The 19,797-nt window shown below is 48.2% G+C and overlaps 56 pseudogenes; all 56 read left to right on the top strand.

Moving 5' to 3' along the window:
- The first annotated feature begins 89 nt into the window (after nt 1-89).
- Nucleotides 90-265, top strand: LOC143818792 (U2 spliceosomal RNA; annotated as a pseudogene).
- A 176-nt stretch (nt 266-441) lies between these two features.
- Nucleotides 442-617, top strand: LOC143763128 (U2 spliceosomal RNA; annotated as a pseudogene).
- Nucleotides 618-794: 177 nt separating this feature from the next.
- On the top strand, nt 795-970 carry LOC143759681 (U2 spliceosomal RNA; annotated as a pseudogene).
- Nucleotides 971-1,147: 177 nt separating this feature from the next.
- Nucleotides 1,148-1,323, top strand: LOC143818756 (U2 spliceosomal RNA; annotated as a pseudogene).
- Nucleotides 1,324-1,500: 177 nt separating this feature from the next.
- On the top strand, nt 1,501-1,676 carry LOC143761198 (U2 spliceosomal RNA; annotated as a pseudogene).
- Nucleotides 1,677-1,853: 177 nt separating this feature from the next.
- On the top strand, nt 1,854-2,029 carry LOC143761911 (U2 spliceosomal RNA; annotated as a pseudogene).
- A 177-nt stretch (nt 2,030-2,206) lies between these two features.
- Nucleotides 2,207-2,382, top strand: LOC143762171 (U2 spliceosomal RNA; annotated as a pseudogene).
- A 177-nt stretch (nt 2,383-2,559) lies between these two features.
- LOC143761600 (U2 spliceosomal RNA) lies at nt 2,560-2,735 on the top strand (annotated as a pseudogene).
- Nucleotides 2,736-2,912: 177 nt separating this feature from the next.
- LOC143762286 (U2 spliceosomal RNA) lies at nt 2,913-3,089 on the top strand (annotated as a pseudogene).
- Nucleotides 3,090-3,265: 176 nt separating this feature from the next.
- On the top strand, nt 3,266-3,441 carry LOC143760073 (U2 spliceosomal RNA; annotated as a pseudogene).
- Nucleotides 3,442-3,618: 177 nt separating this feature from the next.
- Nucleotides 3,619-3,797, top strand: LOC143762700 (U2 spliceosomal RNA; annotated as a pseudogene).
- Nucleotides 3,798-3,971: 174 nt separating this feature from the next.
- On the top strand, nt 3,972-4,147 carry LOC143760225 (U2 spliceosomal RNA; annotated as a pseudogene).
- Nucleotides 4,148-4,324: 177 nt separating this feature from the next.
- LOC143760527 (U2 spliceosomal RNA) lies at nt 4,325-4,502 on the top strand (annotated as a pseudogene).
- Nucleotides 4,503-4,677: 175 nt separating this feature from the next.
- On the top strand, nt 4,678-4,853 carry LOC143762793 (U2 spliceosomal RNA; annotated as a pseudogene).
- A 177-nt stretch (nt 4,854-5,030) lies between these two features.
- On the top strand, nt 5,031-5,206 carry LOC143761197 (U2 spliceosomal RNA; annotated as a pseudogene).
- Nucleotides 5,207-5,383: 177 nt separating this feature from the next.
- On the top strand, nt 5,384-5,559 carry LOC143759797 (U2 spliceosomal RNA; annotated as a pseudogene).
- A 177-nt stretch (nt 5,560-5,736) lies between these two features.
- Nucleotides 5,737-5,912, top strand: LOC143761196 (U2 spliceosomal RNA; annotated as a pseudogene).
- Nucleotides 5,913-6,089: 177 nt separating this feature from the next.
- On the top strand, nt 6,090-6,265 carry LOC143762473 (U2 spliceosomal RNA; annotated as a pseudogene).
- Nucleotides 6,266-6,442: 177 nt separating this feature from the next.
- Nucleotides 6,443-6,618, top strand: LOC143762170 (U2 spliceosomal RNA; annotated as a pseudogene).
- Nucleotides 6,619-6,795: 177 nt separating this feature from the next.
- Nucleotides 6,796-6,971, top strand: LOC143760273 (U2 spliceosomal RNA; annotated as a pseudogene).
- A 177-nt stretch (nt 6,972-7,148) lies between these two features.
- LOC143818933 (U2 spliceosomal RNA) lies at nt 7,149-7,324 on the top strand (annotated as a pseudogene).
- Nucleotides 7,325-7,501: 177 nt separating this feature from the next.
- On the top strand, nt 7,502-7,677 carry LOC143762031 (U2 spliceosomal RNA; annotated as a pseudogene).
- A 177-nt stretch (nt 7,678-7,854) lies between these two features.
- On the top strand, nt 7,855-8,030 carry LOC143760363 (U2 spliceosomal RNA; annotated as a pseudogene).
- A 177-nt stretch (nt 8,031-8,207) lies between these two features.
- On the top strand, nt 8,208-8,383 carry LOC143818932 (U2 spliceosomal RNA; annotated as a pseudogene).
- A 177-nt stretch (nt 8,384-8,560) lies between these two features.
- LOC143763125 (U2 spliceosomal RNA) lies at nt 8,561-8,736 on the top strand (annotated as a pseudogene).
- Nucleotides 8,737-8,913: 177 nt separating this feature from the next.
- Nucleotides 8,914-9,089, top strand: LOC143761934 (U2 spliceosomal RNA; annotated as a pseudogene).
- Nucleotides 9,090-9,266: 177 nt separating this feature from the next.
- On the top strand, nt 9,267-9,442 carry LOC143760071 (U2 spliceosomal RNA; annotated as a pseudogene).
- Nucleotides 9,443-9,619: 177 nt separating this feature from the next.
- On the top strand, nt 9,620-9,795 carry LOC143762388 (U2 spliceosomal RNA; annotated as a pseudogene).
- Nucleotides 9,796-9,972: 177 nt separating this feature from the next.
- On the top strand, nt 9,973-10,148 carry LOC143761674 (U2 spliceosomal RNA; annotated as a pseudogene).
- Nucleotides 10,149-10,325: 177 nt separating this feature from the next.
- LOC143762169 (U2 spliceosomal RNA) lies at nt 10,326-10,501 on the top strand (annotated as a pseudogene).
- Nucleotides 10,502-10,678: 177 nt separating this feature from the next.
- Nucleotides 10,679-10,854, top strand: LOC143761599 (U2 spliceosomal RNA; annotated as a pseudogene).
- A 177-nt stretch (nt 10,855-11,031) lies between these two features.
- LOC143762699 (U2 spliceosomal RNA) lies at nt 11,032-11,210 on the top strand (annotated as a pseudogene).
- A 174-nt stretch (nt 11,211-11,384) lies between these two features.
- Nucleotides 11,385-11,560, top strand: LOC143760223 (U2 spliceosomal RNA; annotated as a pseudogene).
- Nucleotides 11,561-11,737: 177 nt separating this feature from the next.
- Nucleotides 11,738-11,917, top strand: LOC143760147 (U2 spliceosomal RNA; annotated as a pseudogene).
- A 173-nt stretch (nt 11,918-12,090) lies between these two features.
- On the top strand, nt 12,091-12,266 carry LOC143762792 (U2 spliceosomal RNA; annotated as a pseudogene).
- Nucleotides 12,267-12,443: 177 nt separating this feature from the next.
- On the top strand, nt 12,444-12,619 carry LOC143761195 (U2 spliceosomal RNA; annotated as a pseudogene).
- A 177-nt stretch (nt 12,620-12,796) lies between these two features.
- Nucleotides 12,797-12,972, top strand: LOC143760692 (U2 spliceosomal RNA; annotated as a pseudogene).
- A 177-nt stretch (nt 12,973-13,149) lies between these two features.
- On the top strand, nt 13,150-13,325 carry LOC143761923 (U2 spliceosomal RNA; annotated as a pseudogene).
- Nucleotides 13,326-13,502: 177 nt separating this feature from the next.
- LOC143818753 (U2 spliceosomal RNA) lies at nt 13,503-13,678 on the top strand (annotated as a pseudogene).
- Nucleotides 13,679-13,855: 177 nt separating this feature from the next.
- On the top strand, nt 13,856-14,031 carry LOC143761193 (U2 spliceosomal RNA; annotated as a pseudogene).
- Nucleotides 14,032-14,208: 177 nt separating this feature from the next.
- LOC143763002 (U2 spliceosomal RNA) lies at nt 14,209-14,384 on the top strand (annotated as a pseudogene).
- Nucleotides 14,385-14,561: 177 nt separating this feature from the next.
- On the top strand, nt 14,562-14,737 carry LOC143818752 (U2 spliceosomal RNA; annotated as a pseudogene).
- A 177-nt stretch (nt 14,738-14,914) lies between these two features.
- Nucleotides 14,915-15,090, top strand: LOC143761192 (U2 spliceosomal RNA; annotated as a pseudogene).
- Nucleotides 15,091-15,267: 177 nt separating this feature from the next.
- On the top strand, nt 15,268-15,443 carry LOC143762990 (U2 spliceosomal RNA; annotated as a pseudogene).
- Nucleotides 15,444-15,620: 177 nt separating this feature from the next.
- On the top strand, nt 15,621-15,796 carry LOC143762030 (U2 spliceosomal RNA; annotated as a pseudogene).
- Nucleotides 15,797-15,973: 177 nt separating this feature from the next.
- Nucleotides 15,974-16,149, top strand: LOC143760362 (U2 spliceosomal RNA; annotated as a pseudogene).
- Nucleotides 16,150-16,326: 177 nt separating this feature from the next.
- LOC143818791 (U2 spliceosomal RNA) lies at nt 16,327-16,502 on the top strand (annotated as a pseudogene).
- A 176-nt stretch (nt 16,503-16,678) lies between these two features.
- LOC143763124 (U2 spliceosomal RNA) lies at nt 16,679-16,854 on the top strand (annotated as a pseudogene).
- Nucleotides 16,855-17,031: 177 nt separating this feature from the next.
- Nucleotides 17,032-17,207, top strand: LOC143761912 (U2 spliceosomal RNA; annotated as a pseudogene).
- A 177-nt stretch (nt 17,208-17,384) lies between these two features.
- Nucleotides 17,385-17,560, top strand: LOC143761499 (U2 spliceosomal RNA; annotated as a pseudogene).
- A 177-nt stretch (nt 17,561-17,737) lies between these two features.
- Nucleotides 17,738-17,913, top strand: LOC143761190 (U2 spliceosomal RNA; annotated as a pseudogene).
- Nucleotides 17,914-18,090: 177 nt separating this feature from the next.
- Nucleotides 18,091-18,266, top strand: LOC143761910 (U2 spliceosomal RNA; annotated as a pseudogene).
- Nucleotides 18,267-18,443: 177 nt separating this feature from the next.
- Nucleotides 18,444-18,619, top strand: LOC143762168 (U2 spliceosomal RNA; annotated as a pseudogene).
- Nucleotides 18,620-18,796: 177 nt separating this feature from the next.
- LOC143761526 (U2 spliceosomal RNA) lies at nt 18,797-18,972 on the top strand (annotated as a pseudogene).
- A 177-nt stretch (nt 18,973-19,149) lies between these two features.
- LOC143762285 (U2 spliceosomal RNA) lies at nt 19,150-19,326 on the top strand (annotated as a pseudogene).
- Nucleotides 19,327-19,502: 176 nt separating this feature from the next.
- Nucleotides 19,503-19,678, top strand: LOC143760070 (U2 spliceosomal RNA; annotated as a pseudogene).
- Nucleotides 19,679-19,797: the final 119 nt, after the last annotated feature.

Genomic DNA, 19,797 nt, shown 5'->3' with positions numbered 1-19,797 from the left:
TCTTCCCTGCGGCAATCTTTTGCTATGTCTCCACAGTGGGTTTCGGTTGTAGGCCTTGGTGCGGCCCAAGTGGCAAACCATTTCTGATCATCGCTTCTCGGCCAAATGGCTCAAGATCAAGCGTAGTGTCTGTTCTTATCTGATACGTCCCCTATTTGGGGACCATATATTAAATAGATTTTTGGAATAGGGAGCTGGAAATGGAGCTTGCTTTGTCGCACGGAACCTTCATGTGCTGTCACAATGGGGATGGAGGGTGTGGTATGCAGATTCAAAACGCGTTGTGCACAGCTTGAACACACGCACACCGCAGAACTGTCATCGACAGAGCTTCCAGAGTTTCTGGAAAATGTCTTCCCTGCAGCAATCTTTTGCTATGTCTCCACAGTGGGTTTCGGTTTTAGGCCTTGGTGCGGCCCAAGTGGCAACCCATTTCTGATCATCGCTTCTCGGCCAAATGGCTCAAGTTTAAGCGTAGTGTCTGTTCTTATCTGATACGTCCCCTATTTGGGGACCATATATTAAATGGATTTTTGGAATAGGGAGCTGGAAATGGAGCTTGCTTTGTCACACGGAACCTTCACGTGCTGTCACAATGGGGATGGAGGGTGTGGTTATGCAGATTCAAAACGCGTTGTGCACAGCTTGAACACACGCACACCGCAGAACTGTCATCTACAGAGCTTCCAGAGTTTTTGGAAAATGTCTTCCCTGCGGCAATCTTTTGCTATGTCTCCACAGTGGGTTTCGGTTGTAGGCCTTGGTGCGGCCCAAGTGGCAAACCATTTCTGATCATCGCTTCTCGGCCAAATGGCTCAAGATCAAGTGTAGTGTCTGTTCTTATCTGATACGTCCCCTATTTGGGGACCATATATTAAATAGATTTTTGGAATAGGGAGCTGGAAATGGAGCTTGCTTTGTCGCACTGAACCTTCACGTGCTGTCACAATGGGGATGGAGGGTGTGGTTATGCAGATTCAAAACGCGTTGTGCACAGCTTGAACACACGCACACAGCAGAACTGTCATCTACAGAGCTTCCAGAGTTTCTGGAAAATGTCTTCCCTGCGGCAATCTTTTGCTATGTCTCCACAGTGGGTTTCGGTTGTAGGCCTTGGTGTGGCCCAAGTGGCAAACCATTTCTGATCATCGCTTCTCGGCCAAATGGCTCAAGATCAAGCGTAGTGTCTGTTCTTATCTGATACGTCCCCTATTTGGGGACCATATATTAAATGGATTTTTGGAATAGGGAGCTGGAAATGGAGCTTGCTTCGTCGCACGGAACCTTCACGTGCTGTCACAATGGGGATGGAGGGTGTGGTTATGCAGATTCAAAACGCGTTGTGCACAGCTTGAACACACGCACACCACAGAACTGTCATCGACAGAGCTTCCAGAGTTTCTGGAAAATGTCTTCCCTGCGGCAATCTTTTGCTATGTCTCCACAGTGGGTTTCGGTTGTAGGCCTTGGTGCGGCCCAAGTGGCAAACCATTTCTGATCATCGCTTCTCGGCCAAATGGCTCAAGATCAAGCGTAGTGTCTGTTCTTATCTGATACGTCCCCTATTTGGGGACCATATATTAAATGGATTTTTGGAATAGGGAGCTGGAAATGGAGCTTGCTTTGTCACACGGAACCTTCACGTGCTGTCACAATGGGGATGGAGGGTGTGGTTATGCAGATTCGAAACGCGTTGTGCACAGCTTGAACACACGCACACCGCAGAACTGTCATCTACAGAGCTTCCAGAGTTTCTGGAAAATGTCTTCCCTGCGGCAATCTTTTGCTAAGTCTCCACAGTGGGTTTCGGTTGTAGGCCTTGGTGCGGCCCAAGTGGCAAACCATTTCTGATCATCGCTTCTCGGCCAAATGGCTCAAGATCAAGCGTAGAGTCTGTTCTTATCTGATACGTCCCCTATTTGGGGACCATATATTAAATGGATTTTTGGAATAGGATGCTGGAAATGGAGCTTGCTTTGTCGCACGGAACCTTCACGTGCTGTCACAATGGGGATGGAGGGTGTGGTTATGCAGATTCAAAACGCGTTGTGCACAGCTTGAACACACGCACACCGCAGAACTGTCATCTACAGAGCTTCCAGAGTTTCTGGAAAATGTCTTCCCTGCGGCAATCTTTTGCTATGTCTCCACAGTGGGTTTCGGTTGTAGGCCTTGGTGCGGCCCAAATGGCAAACCATTTCTGATCATCGCTTCTCGGCCAAATGGCTCAAGATCAAGCGTAGAGTCTGTTCTTATCTGATACGTCCCCTATTTGGGGACCATATATTAAATGGATTTTTGGAATAGGGAGCTGGCAATGGAGCTTGCTTTGTCGCACGGAACCTTCACGTGCTGTCACAATGGGGATGGAGGGTGTGGTTATGCAGATTCGAAACGCGTTGTATACAGCTTGAACACACGCACACCGCAGAACTGTCATCTACAGAGCTTCCAAAGTTTCTGGAAAATGTCTTCCCTGCGGCAATCTTTTGCTATGTCTCCACAGTGGGTTTCGGTTGTAGGCCTTGGTGCGGCCCAAGTGGCAAACCATTTCTGATCATCGCTTCTCGGCCAAATGGCTCAAGATCAAGCGTAGAGTCTGTTCTTATCTGATACGTCCCCTATTTGGGGACCATATATTAAATGGATTTTTGGAATAGGGAGCTGGAAATGGAGCTTGCTTTGTCGCACGGAACCTTCACGTGCTGTCACAATGGGGATGGAGGGTGTGGTTATGCAGATTCAAAACGCGTTGTGCACAGCTTGAACACACGCACACCGCAGAACTGTCATCTACAGAGCTTCCAGAGTTTCTGGAAAATGTCTTCCCTGCGGCAATCTTTTGCTATGTCTCCACAGTGGGTTTCGGTTGTAGGCCTTGGTGCGGCCCAAGTGGCAAACCATTTCTGATCATCGCTTCTCGGCCAAATGGCTCAAGATCAAGCGTAGTGTCTGTTCTTATCTGATACGTACCCTATTTGGGGACCATATATTAAATAGATTTTTGGAATAGGGAACTGGAAATGGAGCTTGCTTTGTCGCACGGAACCTTCACTTGCTGTCACAATGGGGATGGAGGGTGTGGTTATGCAGATTCAAAACGCGTTGTGCACAGCTTGAACACACGCACACCGCAGAACTGTCATCTACAGAACTTCCAGAGTTTCTGGAAAATGTCTTCCCTGCGGCAATCTTTTGCTATGTCTCCACAGTGGGTTTCGGTTGTAGGCCTTGGTGCGGCCCAAGTGGCACACCATTTCTGATCATCGCTTCTCGGCCAAATGGCTCAAGATCAAGCGTAGTGTCTGTTCTTATCTGATACGTCCCCTATTTGGGGACCATATATTAAATGGATTTTTGGAATAGGGAGCTGGAAATGGAGCTTGCTTTGTCGCACGGAACCTTCACGTGCTGTCACAATGGGGATGGAGGGTGTGGTTATGCAGATTCAAAACGCGTTGTGCACAGCTTGAACACACGCACACCGCAGAACTGTCATCTACAGAGCTTCCAGAGTTTCTGGAAAATGTCTTCCCTGCGGCAATCTTTTGCTATGTCTCCACAGTGGGTTTCAGTTGTAGGCCTTGGGGCGGCCCAAGTGGCAAACCATTTCTGATCATCGCTTCTCGGCCAAATGGCTCAAGATCAAGCGTAGTGTCTGTTCTTCTCGGATACGTCCCCTATTTGGGGACCATATATTAAATGGATTTTTGGAATAGGGAGCTGGAAATGGAGCTTGCTTTGTCACACGGAACCTTCACGTGCTGTCACAATGGGGATGGAGGGTGTGATTATGCAGATTCAAAACGCGTTGTGCACAGCTTGAACACACGCACACCGCAGAACTGTCATCGACAAAGCTTCCAGAGTTTCTGGAAAATGTCTTCCCTGCGGCAATCTTTTGCTATGTCTCCACAGTGGGTTTCGGTTGTAGGCCTTGGTGCGGCCCAAGTGGCAAACCATTTCTGATCATCGTTTCTCGGCCAAATGGCTCAAGATCAAGCGTAGTGTCTGTTCTTATCTGATACGTCCCCTATTTGGGGACCATATATTAAATAGATTTTTGGAATAGGGAGCTGGAAATGGAGCTTGCTTTGTCGCACAGAACCTTCACGTGCTGTCACAATGAGGATGGAGGGTGTGGTTATGCAGATTCAAAATGCGTTGTGCACAGCTTGAACACACGCACACCGCAGAACTGTCATCTACAGAGCTTCCAGGGTTTCTGGAAAATGTCTTCCCTGCGGCAATCTTTTGCTATGTCTCCACAGTGGGTTACGGTTGTAGGCCTTGGTGAGGCCTAAGTGGCAAACCATTTCTGATCATCGCTTCTCTGCCAAATGGCTCAAGATCAAGCGTAGTGTCTGTTCTTATCTGATACGTCCCCTATTTGGGGACCATATATTAAATGGATTTTTGGAAAACGGAGCTGGAAATGGAGCTTGCTTCGTCGGACGGAACCTTCACATGCTGTCACAATGGGGATGGAGGGTGTGGTTATGCAGATTCAAAACGCGTTGTGCACAGCTTGAACACACGCACACCGCAGAACTGTCATCGACAGAGCTTCCAGAGTTTCTGGAAAATGTCTTCCCTGCGGCAATCTTTTGCTATGTCTCCACAGTGGGTTTCGGTTGTAGGCCTTGGTGCGGCCCAAGTGGCAAACCATTTCTGATCATCGCTTCTTGGCCAAATGGCTCAAGATCAAGCGTAGTGTCTGCTCTTATCTGATATGTCCCCTATTTGGGGACCATATATTAAATAGATTTTTGGAATAGGGAGCTGGAAATGGAGCATGCTTTGTCGCACGGAACCTTCACGTGCTGTCACAATGGGGATGGAGGGTGTGGTTATGCAGATTCAAAACGCGTTGTGCACAGCTTGAACACACGCACACCGCAGAACTATCATCTACAGAACCTCCAGAGTTTCTGGAAAATGTCTTCCCTGCGGCAATCTTTTGCTATGTCTCCACAGTGGGTTTCGGTTGTAGGCCTTGGTGCGGCCCAAGTGGCAAACCATTTCTGATCATCGCTTCTCGGCCAAATGGCTCAAGATCAAGCGTAGTGTCTGTTCTTATCTGATACGTCCCCTATTTGGGGACCATATATTAAATGGATTTTTGGAATAGGGAGCTGGAAATGGAGCTTGCTTTGTCACACGGAACCTTCACGTGCTGTCACAATGGGGATGGAGGGTGTGGTTATGCAGATTCAAAACGCGTTGTGCACAGCTTGAACACACGCACACTGCAGAACTGTCATCGACAGAGCTTCCAGAGTTTCTGGAAAATGTCTTCCCTGCGGCAATCTTTTGCTATGTCTCCACAGTGGGTTTCGGTTGTAGGCCTTGGTGCGGCCCAAGTGGCAAACCATTTCTGATCATCGCTTCTCGGCCAAATGGCTCAAGATCAAGCGTAGTGTCTGTTCTTATCTGATACGTCCCCTATTTGGGGACCATATATTAAATAGATTTTTGGAATAGGGAGCTGGAAATGGAGCTTGCTTTGTCGCACGGAACCTTCACGTGCTGTCACAATGGGGATGGAGGGTGTGGTTATGCAGATTCAAAACGCGTTGTGCACAGCTTGAACACACGCACACCGCAGAACTGTCATCGACAGAGCTTCCAGAGTTTCTGGAAAATGTCTTCCCTGCGGCAATCTTTTGCTATGTCTCCACAGTGGGTTTCGGTTTTAGGCCTTGGTGCGGCCCAAGTGGCAAACCATTTCTGATCATCGCTTCTCGGCCAAATGGCTCAAGATCAAGCGTAGTGTCTGTTCTTATCTGATACGTCCCCTATTTGGGGACCATATATTAAATGGATTTTTGGAATAGGGAGCTGGAAATGGAGCTTGCTTTGTCACACGGAACCTTCACGTGCTGTCACAATGGGGATGGAGGGTGTGGTTATGCAGATTCAAAACGCGTTGTGCACAGCTTGAACACACGCACACCGCAGAACTGTCATCTACAGAGCTTCCAGAGTTTTTGGAAAATGTCTTCCCTGCGGCAATCTTTTGCTATGTCTCCACAGTGGGTTTCGGTTGTAGGCCTTGGTGCGGCCCAAGTGGCAAACCATTTCTGATCATCGCTTCTCGGCCAAATGGCTCAAGATCAAGCGTAGTGTCTGTTCTCATCTGATACGTCCCCTATTTGGGGACCATATATTAAATAGATTTTTGGAATAGGGAGCTGGAAATGGAGCTTGCTTTGTCGCACGGAACCTTCACGTGCTGTCACAATGGGGATGGAGGGTGTGGTTATGCAGATTCAAAACGCGTTGTGCACAGCTTGAACACACGCACACCGCAGAACTGTCATCGACAGAGCTTCCAGAGTTTCTGGAAAATGTCTTCCCTGCGGCAATCTTTTGCTATGTCTCCACAGTGGGTTTCGGTTGTAGGCCTTGGTGCGGCCCAAATGGCAAACCATTTCTGATCATCGCTTCTCGGCCAAATGGCTCAAGATCAAGCGTAGAGTCTGTTCTTATCTGATACGTCCCCTATTTGGGGACCATATATTAAATGGATTTTTGGAATAGGGAGCTGGCAATGGAGCTTGCTTTGTCGCACGGAACCTTCACGTGCTGTCACAATGGGGATGGAGGGTGTGGTTATGCAGATTCAAAACGCGTTGTGCACAGCTTGAACACATGCACACCGCAGAACTGTCATCTACAGAGCTTCCAGAGTTTCTGGAAAATGTCTTCCCTGCGGCAATCTTTTGCTATGTCTCCACAGTGGGTTTCGGTTGTAGGCCTTGGTGCGGCCCAATTGGCAAACCATTTCTGATCATCGCTTCTCGGCCAAATGGCTCAAGATCAAGCGTAGTGTCTGTTCTTATCTGATACGTCCCCTATTTGGGGACCATATATTAAATAGATTTTTGGAATAGGGAGTTGGAAATGGAGCTTGCTTTGTCGCACGGAACCTTCACGTGCTGTCACAATGGGGATGGAGGGTGTGGTTATGCAGATTCAAAACGTGTTGTGCACAGCTTGAACACACGCACACCGCAGAACTATCATCTACAGAACTTCCAGAGTTTCTGGAAAATGTCTTCCCTGCGGCAATCTTTTGCTATGTCTCCACAGTGGGTTTCGGTTGTAGGCCTTGGTGCGGCCCAAGTGGCAAACCATTTCTGATCATCGCTTCTCGGCCAAATGGCTCAAGATCAAGCGTAGTGTCTGTTCTTATCTGATACGTCCCCTATTTGGGGACCATATATTAAATAGATTTTTGGAATAGGGAGCTGGAAATGGAGCTTGCTTTGTCGCACGGAACCTTCATGTGCTGTCACAATGGGGATGGAGGGTGTGGTTATGCAGATTCAAAACGCGTTGTGCACAGCTTGAACACACGCACACCGCAGAACTGTCATCGACAGAGCTTCCAGAGTTTCTGGAAAATGTCTTCCCTGCGGCAATCTTTTGCTATGTCTCCACAGTGGGTTTCGGTTGTAGGCCTTGGTGCGGCCCAAGTGGCAAACCATTTCTGATCATCGCTTCTTGGCCAAATGGCTCAAGATCAAGCGTAGTGTCTGCTCTTATCTGATATGTCCCCTATTTGGGGACCATATATTAAATAGATTTTTGGAATAGGGAGCTGGAAATGGAGCTTGCTTTGTCGCACGGAACCTTCACGTGCTGTCACAATGGGGATGGAGGGTGTGGTTATGCAGATTCAAAACGCGTTGTGCACAGCTTGAACACACGCACACCGCAGAACTATCATCTACAGAACTTCCAGAGTTTCTGGAAAATGTCTTCCCTGCGGCAATCTTTTGCTATGTCTCCACAGTGGGTTTCGGTTGTAGGCCTTGGTGCGGCCCAAGTGGCAAACCATTTCTGATCATCGCTTCTCGGCCAAATGGCTCAAGATCAAGCGTAGTGTCTGTTCTTATCTGATACGTCCCCTATTTGGGGACCATATATTAAATAGATTTTTGGAATAGGGAGTTGGAAATGGAGCTTGCTTTGTCGCACGGAACCTTCACGTGCTGTCACAATGGGGATGGAGGGTGTGGTTATGCAGATTCAAAACGCGTTGTGCACAGCTTGAACACACGCACACCGCAGAACTATCATCTACAGAACTTCCAGAGTTTCTGGAAAATGTCTTCCCTGCGGCAATCTTTTGCTATGTCTCCACAGTGGGTTTCGGTTGTAGGCCTTGGTGCGGCCCAAGTGGCAAACCATTTCTGATCATCGCTTCTCGGCCAAATGGCTCAAGATCAAGCGTAGTGTCTGTTCTTATCTGATACGTCCCCTATTTGGGGACCATATATTAAATAGATTTTTGGAATAGGGAGCTGGAAATGGAGCTTGCTTTGTCGCACGGAACCTTCATGTGCTGTCACAATGGGGATGGAGGGTGTGGTTATGCAGATTCAAAACGCGTTGTGCACAGCTTGAACACACGCACACCGCAGAACTGTCATCGACAGAGCTTCCAGAGTTTCTGGAAAATGTCTTCCCTGCAGCAATCTTTTGCTATGTCTCCACAGTGGGTTTCGGTTTTAGGCCTTGGTGCGGCCCAAGTGGCAACCCATTTCTGATCATCGCTTCTCGGCCAAATGGCTCAAGTTTAAGCGTAGTGTCTGTTCTTATCTGATACGTCCCCTATTTGGGGACCATATATTAAATGGATTTTTGGAATAGGGAGCTGGAAATGGAGCTTGCTTTGTCACACGGAACCTTCACGTGCTGTCACAATGGGGATGGAGGGTGTGGTTATGCAGATTCAAAACGCGTTGTGCACAGCTTGAACACACGCACACCGCAGAACTGTCATCTACAGAGCTTCCAGAGTTTTTGGAAAATGTCTTCCCTGCGGCAATCTTTTGCTATGTCTCCACAGTGGGTTTCGGTTGTAGGCCTTGGTGCGGCCCAAGTGGCAAACCATTTCTGATCATCGCTTCTCGGCCAAATGGCTCAAGATCAAGTGTAGTGTCTGTTCTTATCTGATACGTCCCCTATTTGGGGACCATATATTAAATAGATTTTTGGAATAGGGAGCTGGAAATGGAGCTTGCTTTGTCGCACGGAACCTTCACGTGCTGTCACAATGGGGATGGAGGGTGTGGTTATGCAGATTCAAAACGCGTTGTGCACAGCTTGAACACACGCAAACCGCAGAACTGTCATCTACAGAGCTTCCAGAGTTTCTGGAAAATGTCTTCCCTGCGGCAATCTTTTGCTATGTCTCCACAGTGGGTTTCGGTTGTAGGCCTTGGTGTGGCCCAAGTGGCAAACCATTTCTGATCATCGCTTCTCGGCCAAATGGCTCAAGATCAAGCGTAGTGTCTGTTCTTATCTGATACGTCCCCTATTTGGGGACCATATATTAAATGGATTTTTGGAATAGGGAGCTGGAAATGGAGCTTGCTTTGTCGCACGGAACCTTCACGTGCTGTCACAATGGGGATGGAGGGTGTGGTTATGCAGATTCAAAACGCGTTGTGCACAGCTTGAACACACGCACACCACAGAACTGTCATCGACAGAGCTTCCAGAGTTTCTGGAAAATGTCTTCCCTGCGGCAATCTTTTGCTATGTCTCCACAGTGGGTTTCGGTTGTAGGCCTTGGTGCGGCCCAAGTGGCAAACCATTTCTGATCATCGCTTCTCGGCCAAATGGCTCAAGATCAAGCGTAGTGTCTGTTCTTATCTGATACGTCCCCTATTTGGGGACCATATAATAAATGGATTTTTGGAATAGGGAGCTGGAAATGGAGCTTGCTTTGTCACACGGAACCTTCACGTGCTGTCACAATGGGGATGGAGGGTGTGGTTATGCAGATTCGAAACGCGTTGTGCACAGCTTGAACACACGCACACCGCAGAACTGTCATCTACAGAGCTTCCAGAGTTTCTGGAAAATGTCTTCCCTGCGGCAATCTTTTGCTAAGTCTCCACAGTGGGTTTCGGTTGTAGGCCTTGGTGCGGCCCAAGTGGCAAACCATTTCTGATCATCGCTTCTCGGCCAAATGGCTCAAGATCAAGCGTAGAGTCTGTTCTTATCTGATATGTCCCCTATTTGGGGACCATATATTAAATGGATTTTTGGAATAGGATGCTGGAAATGGAGCTTGCTTTGTCGCACGGAACCTTCACGTGCTGTCACAATGGGGATGGAGGGTGTGGTTATGCAGATTCAAAACGCGTTGTGCACAGCTTGAACACACGCACACCGCAGAACTGTCATCTACAGAGCTTCCAGAGTTTCTGGAAAATGTCTTCCCTGCGGCAATCTTTTGCTATGTCTCCACAGTGGGTTTCGGTTGTAGGCCTTGGTGCGGCCCAAATGGCAAACCATTTCTGATCATCGCTTCTCGGCCAAATGGCTCAAGATCAAGCGTAGAGTCTGTTCTTATCTGATACGTCCCCTATTTGGGGACCATATATTAAATGGATTTTTGGAATAGGGAGCTGGCAATGGAGCTTGCTTTGTCGCACGGAACCTTCACGTGCTGTCACAATGGGGATGGAGGGTGTGGTTATGCAGATTCGAAACGCGTTGTATACAGCTTGAACACACGCACACCGCAGAACTGTCATCTACAGAGCTTCCAAAGTTTCTGGAAAATGTCTTCCCTGCGGCAATCTTTTGCTATGTCTCCACAGTGGGTTTCGGTTGTAGGCCTTGGTGCGGCCCAAGTGGCAAACCATTTCTGATCATCGCTTCTCGGCCAAATGGCTCAAGATCAAGCGTAGAGTCTGTTCTTATCTGATACGTCCCCTATTTGGGGACCATATATTAAATGGATTTTTGGAATAGGGAGCTGGAAATGGAGCTTGCTTTGTCGCACGGAACCTTCACGTGCTGTCACAATGGGGATGGAGGGTGTGGTTATGCAGATTCAAAACGTGTTGTGCACAGCTTGAACACACGCACACCGCAGAACTGTCATCTACAGAGCTTCCAGAGTTTCTGGAAAATGTCTTCCCTGCGGCAATCTTTTGCTATGTCTCCAGAGTGGGTTTCAGTTGTAGGCCTTGGGGCGGCCCAAGTGGCAAACCATTTCTGATCATCGCTTCTCGGCCAAATGGCTCAAGATCAAGCGTAGTGTCTGTTCTTCTCGGATACGTCCCCTATTTGGGGACCATATATTAAATGGATTTTTGGAATAGGGAGCTGGAAATGGAGCTTGCTTTGTCACACGGAACCTTCACGTGCTGTCACAATGGGGATGGAGGGTGTGATTATGCAGATTCAAAACGCGTTGTGCACAGCTTGAACACACGCACACCGCAGAACTGTCATCGACAAAGCTTCCAGAGTTTCTGGAAAATGTCTTCCCTGCGGCAATCTTTTGCTATGTCTCCACAGTGGGTTTCGGTTGTAGGCCTTGGTGCGGCCCAAGTGGCAAACCATTTCTGATCATCGTTTCTCGGCCAAATGGCTCAAGATCAAGCGTAGTGTCTGTTCTTATCTGATACGTCCCCTATTTGGGGACCATATATTAAATAGATTTTTGGAATAGGGAGCTGGAAATGGAGCTTGCTTTGTCGCACAGAACCTTCACGTGCTGTCACAATGAGGATGGAGGGTGTGGTTATGCAGATTCAAAATGCGTTGTGCACAGCTTGAACACACGCACACCGCAGAACTGTCATCTACAGAGCTTCCAGGGTTTCTGGAAAATGTCTTCCCTGCGGCAATCTTTTGCTATGTCTCCACAGTGGGTTACGGTTGTAGGCCTTGGTGAGGCCTAAGTGGCAAACCATTTCTGATCATCGCTTCTCGGCCAAATGGCTCAAGATCAAGCGTAGTGTCTGTTCTTATCTGATACGTCCCCTATTTGGGGACCATATATTAAATGGATTTTTGGAAAACGGAGCTGGAAATGGAGCTTGCTTCGTCAGACGGAACCTACACATGCTGTCACAATGGGGATGGAGGGTGTGGTTATGCAGATTCAAAACGCGTTGTGCACAGCTTGAACACACGCACACCGCAGAACTGTCATCGACAGAGCTTCCAGAGTTTCTGGAAAATGTCTTCCCTGCGGCAATCTTTTGCTATGTCTCCACAGTGGGTTTCGGTTGTAGGCCTTGGTGCGGCCCAAGTGGCAAACCATTTCTGATCATCGCTTCTTGGCCAAATGGCTCAAGATCAAGCGTAGTGTCTGCTCTTATCTGATATGTCCCCTATTTGGGGACCATATATTAAATAGATTTTTGGAATAGGGAGCTGGAAATGGAGCATGCTTTGTCGCACGGAACCTTCACGTGCTGTCACAATGGGGATGGAGGGTGTGGTTATGCAGATTCAAAACGCGTTGTGCACAGCTTGAACACACGCACACCGCAGAACTATCATCTACAGAACCTCCAGAGTTTCTGGAAAATGTCTTCCCTGCGGCAATCTTTTGCTATGTCTCCACAGTGGGTTTCGGTTGTAGGCCTTGGTGCGGCCCAAGTGGCAAACCATTTCTGATCATCGCTTCTCGGCCAAATGGCTCAAGATCAAGCGTAGTGTCTGTTCTTATCTGATACGTCCCCTATTTGGGGACCATATATTAAATGGATTTTTGGAATAGGGAGCTGGAAATGGAGCTTGCTTTGTCACACGGAACCTTCACGTGCTGTCACAATGGGGATGGAGGGTGTGGTTATGCAGATTCAAAACGCGTTGTGCACAGCTTGAACACACGCACACTGCAGAACTGTCATCGACAGAGCTTCCAGAGTTTCTGGAAAATGTCTTCCCTGCGGCAATCTTTTGCTATGTCTCCACAGTGGGTTTCGGTTGTAGGCCTTGGTGCGGCCCAAGTGGCAAACCATTTCTGATCATCGCTTCTCGGCCAAATGGCTCAAGATCAAGCGTAGTGTCTGTTCTTATCTGATACGTCCCCTATTTGGGGACCATATATTAAATAGATTTTTGGAATAGGGAGCTGGAAATGGAGCTTGCTTTGTCACACGGAACCTTCACGTGCTGTCACAATGGGGATGGAGGGTGTGGTTATGCAGATTCAAAACGCATTGTGCACTGCTTGAACACACGCACACCGCAGAACTGTCATCTACAGAGCTTCCAGAGTTTTTGGAAAATGTCTTCCCTGCGGCAATCTTTTGCTATGTCTCCACAGTGGGTTTCGGTTGTAGGCCTTGGTGCGGCCCAAGTGGCAAACCATTTCTGATCATCGCTTCTCGGCCAAATGGCTCAAGATCAAGTGTAGTGTCTGTTCTTATCTGATACGTCCCCTATTTGGGGACCATATATTAAATAGATTTTTGGAATAGGGAGCTGGAAATGGAGCTTGCTTTGTCGCACGGAACCTTCACGTGCTGTCACAATGGGGATGGAGGGTGTGGTTATGCAGATTCAAAACGCGTTGTGCACAGCTTGAACACACGCACACCGCAGAACTGTCATCTACAGAGCTTCCAGAGTTTCTGGAAAATGTCTTCCCTGCGGCAATCTTTTGCTATGTCTCCACAGTGGGTTTCGGTTGTAGGCCTTGGTGTGGCCCAAGTGGCAAACCATTTCTGATCATCGCTTCTCGGCCAAATGGCTCAAGATCAAGCGTAGTGTCTGTTCTTATCTGATACGTCCCCTATTTGGGGACCATATATTAAATGGATTTTTGGAATAGGGAGCTGGAAATGGAGCTTGCTTCGTCGCACGGAACCTTCACGTGCTGTCACAATGGGGATGGAGGGTGTGGTTATGCAGATTCAAAACGCGTTGTGCACAGCTTGAACACACGCACACCGCAGAACTGTCATCTACAGAGCTTCCAGAGTTTCTGGAAAATGTCTTCCCTGCGGCAATCTTTTGCTATGTCTCCACAGTGGGTTTCGGTTGTAGGCCTTGGTGCGGCCCAAGTGGCAAACCATTTCTGATCATCGCTTCTCGGCCAAATGGCTCAAGATCAAGCGTAGTGTCTGTTCTTATCTGATACGTCCCCTATTTGGGGACCATATATTAAATGGATTTTTGGAATAGGGAGCTGGAAATGGAGCTTGCTTTGTCACACGGAACCTTCACGTGCTGTCACAATGGGGATGGAGGGTGTGGTTATGCAGATTCAAAACGCGTTGTGCACAGCTTGAACACACGCACACCGCAGAACTATCATCTACAGAACTTCCAGAGTTTCTGGAAAATGTCTTCCCTGCGGCAATCTTTTGCTATGTCTCCACAGTGGGTTTCAGTTGTAGGCCTTGGTGCGGCCCAAGTGGCAAACCATTTCTGATCATCGCTTCTCGGCCAAATGGCTCAAGATCAAGCGTAGTGTCTGTTCTTATCTGATACGTCCCCTATTTGGGGACCATATATTAAATAGATTTTTGGAATAGGGAGCTGGAAATGGAGCTTGCTTTGTCGCACGGAACCTTCATGTGCTGTCACAATGGGGATGGAGGGTGTGGTTTTGCAGATTCAAAACGCGTTGTGCACAGCTTGAACACACGCACACCGCAGAACTGTCATCGACAGAGCTTCCAGAGTTTCTGGAAAATGTCTTCCCTGCGGCAATCTTTTGCTATGTCTCCACAGTGGGTTTCGGTTGTAGGCCTTGGTGTGGCCCAAGTGGCAAACCATTTCTGATCATCGCTTCTCGGCCAAATGGCTCAAGATCAAGCGTAGTGTCTGTTCTTATCTGATACGTCCCCTATTTGGGGACCATATATTAAATGGATTTTTGGAATAGGGAGCTGGAAATGGAGCTTGCTTCGTCGCACGGAACCTTCACGTGCTGTCACAATGGGGATGGAGGGTGTGGTTATGCAGATTCAAAACGCGTTGTGCACAGCTTGAACACACGCACACCGCAGAACTGTCATCTACAGAGCTTCCAGAGTTTCTGGAAAATGTCTTCCCTGCGGCAATCTTTTGCTATGTCTCCACAGTGGGTTTCGGTTGTAGGCCTTGGTGCGGCCCAAGTGGCAAACCATTTCTGATCATCGCTTCTCGGCCAAATGGCTCAAGATCAAGCGTAGTGTCTGTTCTTATCTGATACGTCCCCTATTTGGGGACCATATATTAAATGGATTTTTGGAATAGGGAGCTGGAAATGGAGCTTGCTTTGTCACACGGAACCTTCACGTGCTGTCACAATGGGGATGGAGGGTGTGGTTATGCAGATTCAAAACGCGTTGTGCACAGCTTGAACACACGCACACCGCAGAACTATCATCTACAGAACTTCCAGAGTTTCTGGAAAATGTCTTCCCTGCGGCAATCTTTTGCTATGTCTCCACAGTGGGTTTCGGTTGTAGGCCTTGGTGCGGCCCAAGTGGCAAACCATTTCTGATCATCGCTTCTCGGCCAAATGGCTCAAGATCAAGCGTAGTGTCTGTTCTTATCTGATACGTCCCCTATTTGGGGACCATATATTAAATAGATTTTTGGAATAGGGAGCTGGAAATGGAGCTTGCTTTGTCGCACGGAACCTTCATGTGCTGTCACAATGGGGATGGAGGGTGTGGTTTTGCAGATTCAAAACGCGTTGTGCACAGCTTGAACACACGCACACCGCAGAACTGTCATCGACAGAGCTTCCAGAGTTTCTGGAAAATGTCTTCCCTGCGGCAATCTTTTGCTATGTCTCCACAGTGGGTTTCGGTTGTAGGCCTTGGTGCGGCCCAAGTGGCAAACCATTTCTGATCATCGCTTCTTGGCCAAATGGCTCAAGATCAAGCGTAGTGTCTGCTCTTATCTGATATGTCCCCTATTTGGGGACCATATATTAAATAGATTTTTGGAATAGGGAGCTGGAAATGGAGCTTGCTTTGTCGCACGGAACCTTCACGTGCTGTCACAATGGGGATGGAGGGTGTGGTTATGCAGATTCAAAACGCGTTGTGCACAGCTTGAACACACGCACACCGCAGAACTATCATCTACAGAACTTCCAGAGTTTCTGGAAAATGTCTTCCCTGCGGCAATCTTTTGCTATGTCTCCACAGTGGGTTTCGGTTGTAGGCCTTGGTGCGGCCCAAGTGGCAAACCATTTCTGATCATCGCTTCTCGGCCAAATGGCTCAAGATCAAGCGTAGTGTCTGTTCTTATCTGATACGTCCCCTATTTGGGGACCATATATTAAATAGATTTTTGGAATAGGGAGTTGGAAATGGAGCTTGCTTTGTCGCACGGAACCTTCACGTGCTGTCACAATGGGGATGGAGGGTGTGGTTATGCAGATTCAAAACGCGTTGTGCACAGCTTGAACACACGCACACCGCAGAACTATCATCTACAGAACTTCCAGAGTTTCTGGAAAATGTCTTCCCTGCGGCAATCTTTTGCTATGTCTCCACAGTGGGTTTCGGTTGTAGGCCTTGGTGCGGCCCAAGTGGCAAACCATTTCTGATCATCGCTTCTCGGCCAAATGGCTCAAGATCAAGCGTAGTGTCTGTTCTTATCTGATACGTCCCCTATTTGGGGACCATATATTAAATAGATTTTTGGAATAGGGAGCTGGAAATGGAGCTTGCTTTGTCGCACGGAACCTTCATGTGCTGTCACAATGGGGATGGAGGGTGTGGTATGCAGATTCAAAACGCGTTGTGCACAGCTTGAACACACGCACACCGCAGAACTGTCATCGACAGAGCTTCCAGAGTTTCTGGAAAATGTCTTCCCTGCAGCAATCTTTTGCTATGTCTCCACAGTGGGTTTCGGTTTTAGGCCTTGGTGCGGCCCAAGTGGCAACCCATTTCTGATCATCGCTTCTCGGCCAAATGGCTCAAGTTTAAGCGTAGTGTCTGTTCTTATCTGATACGTCCCCTATTTGGGGACCATATATTAAATGGATTTTTGGAATAGGGAGCTGGAAATGGAGCTTGCTTTGTCACACGGAACCTTCACGTGCTGTCACAATGGGGATGGAGGGTGTGGTTATGCAGATTCAAAACGCGTTGTGCACAGCTTGAACACACGCACACCGCAGAACTGTCATCTACAGAGCTTCCAGAGGTTTTGGAAAATGTCTTCCCTGCGGCAATCTTTTGCTATGTCTCCACAGTGGGTTTCGGTTGTAGGCCTTGGTGCGGCCCAAGTGGCAAACCATTTCTGATCATCGCTTCTCGGCCAAATGGCTCAAGATCAAGTGTAGTGTCTGTTCTTATCTGATACGTCCCCTATTTGGGGACCATATATTAAATAGATTTTTGGAATAGGGAGCTGGAAATGGAGCTTGCTTTGTCGCACGGAACCTTCACGTGCTGTCACAATGGGGATGGAGGGTGTGGTTATGCAGATTCAAAACGCGTTGTGCACAGCTTGAACACACGCACACAGCAGAACTGTCATCTACAGAGCTTCCAGAGTTTCTGGAAAATGTCTTCCCTGCGGCAATCTTTTGCTATGTCTCCACAGTGGGTTTCGGTTGTAGGCCTTGGTGTGGCCCAAGTGGCAAACCATTTCTGATCATCGCTTCTCGGCCAAATGGCTCAAGATCAAGCGTAGTGTCTGCTCTTATCTGATACGTCCCCTATTTGGGGACCATATATTAAATGGATTTTTGGAATAGGGAGCTGGAAATGGAGCTTGCTTCGTCGCACGGAACCTTCACGTGCTGTCACAATGGGGATGGAGGGTGTGGTTATGCAGATTCAAAACGCGTTGTGCACAGCTTGAACACACGCACACCACAGAACTGTCATCGACAGAGCTTCCAGAGTTTCTGGAAAATGTCTTCCCTGCGGCAATCTTTTGCTATGTCTCCACAGTGGGTTTCGGTTGTAGGCCTTGGTGCGGCCCAAGTGGCAAACCATTTCTGATCATCGCTTCTCGGCCAAATGGCTCAAGATCAAGCGTAGTGTCTGTTCTTATCTGATACGTCCCCTATTTGGGGACCATATATTAAATGGATTTTTGGAATAGGGAGCTGGAAATGGAGCTTGCTTTGTCACACGGAACCTTCACGTGCTGTCACAATGGGGATGGAGGGTGTGGTTATGCAGATTCGAAACGCGTTGTGCACAGCTTGAACACACGCACACCGCAGAACTGTCATCTACAGAGCTTCCAGAGTTTCTGGAAAATGTCTTCCCTGCGGCAATCTTTTGCTAAGTCTCCACAGTGGGTTTCGGTTGTAGGCCTTGGTGCGGCCCAAGTGGCAAACCATTTCTGATCATCGCTTCTCGGCCAAATGGCTCAAGATCAAGCGTAGAGTCTGTTCTTATCTGATACGTCCCCTATTTGGGGACCATATATTAAATGGATTTTTGGAATAGGATGCTGGAAATGGAGCTTGCTTTGTCGCACGGAACCTTCACGTGCTGTCACAATGGGGATGGAGGGTGTGGTTATGCAGATTCAAAACGCGTTGTGCACAGCTTGAACACACGCACACCGCAGAACTGTCATCTACAGAGCTTCCAGAGTTTCTGGAAAATGTCTTCCCTGCGGCAATCTTTTGCTATGTCTCCACAGTGGGTTTCGGTTGTAGGCCTTGGTGCGGCCCAAATGGCAAACCATTTCTGATCATCGCTTCTCGGCCAAATGGCTCAAGATCAAGCGTAGAGTCTGTTCTTATCTGATACGTCCCCTATTTGGGGACCATATATTAAATGGATTTTTGGAATAGGGAGCTGGCAATGGAGCTTGCTTTGTCGCACGGAACCTTCACGTGCTGTCACAATGGGGATGGAGGGTGTGGTTATGCAGATTCGAAACGCGTTGTATACAGCTTGAACACACGCACACCGCAGAACTGTCATCTACAGAGCTTCCAAAGTTTCTGGAAAATGTCTTCCCTGCGGCAATCTTTTGCTATGTCTCCACAGTGGGTTTCGGTTGTAGGCCTTGGTGCGGCCCAAGTGGCAAACCATTTCTGATCATCGCTTCTCGGCCAAATGGCTCAAGATCAAGCGTAGAGTCTGTTCTTATCTGATACGTCCCCTATTTGGGGACCATATATTAAATGGATTTTTGGAATAGGGAGCTGGAAATGGAGCTTGCTTTGTGGCACGGAACCTTCACGTGCTGTCACAATGGGGATGGAGGGTGTGGTTATGCAGATTCAAAACGCGTTGTGCACAGCTTGAACACACGCACACCGCAGAACTGTCATCTACAGAGCTTCCAGAGTTTCTGGAAAATGTCTTCCCTGCGGCAATCTTTTGCTATGTCTCCACAGTGGGTTTCGGTTGTAGGCCTTGGTGCGGCCCAAGTGGCAAACCATTTCTGATCATCGCTTCTCGGCCAAATGGCTCAAGATCAAGCGTAGTGTCTGTTCTTATCTGATACGTACCCTATTTGGGGACCATATATTAAATAGATTTTTGGAATAGGGAACTGGAAATGGAGCTTGCTTTGTCGCACGGAACCTTCACTTGCTGTCACAATGGGGATGGAGGGTGTGGTTATGCAGATTCAAAACGCGTTGTGCACAGCTTGAACACACGCACACCGCAGAACTGTCATCTACAGAACTTCCAGAGTTTCTGGAAAATGTCTTCCCTGCGGCAATCTTTTGCTATGTCTCCACAGTGGGTTTCGGTTGTAGGCCTTGGTGCGGCCCAAGTGGCACACCATTTCTGATCATCGCTTCTCGGCCAAATGGCTCAAGATCAAGCGTAGTGTCTGTTCTTATCTGATACGTCCCCTATTTGGGGACCATATATTAAATGGATTTTTGGAATAGGGAGCTGGAAATGGAGCTTGCTTTGTCGCACGGAACCTTCACGTGCTGTCACAATGGGGATGGAGGGTGTGGTTATGCAGATTCAAAACGCGTTGTGCACAGCTTGAACACACGCACACCGCAGAACTGTCATCTACAGAGCTTCCAGAGTTTCTGGAAAATGTCTTCCCTGCGGCAATCTTTTGCTATGTCTC

The sequence above is a fragment of the Ranitomeya variabilis genome, chromosome 3 (genome assembly GCF_051348905.1).
Source record: "Ranitomeya variabilis isolate aRanVar5 chromosome 3, aRanVar5.hap1, whole genome shotgun sequence".
Lineage (NCBI taxonomy): Eukaryota > Metazoa > Chordata > Amphibia > Anura > Dendrobatidae > Ranitomeya > Ranitomeya variabilis.
The sequence above is the reverse complement of the archived record's forward strand: the minus strand, read 5'-3'. Positions and strand labels throughout refer to the sequence as shown.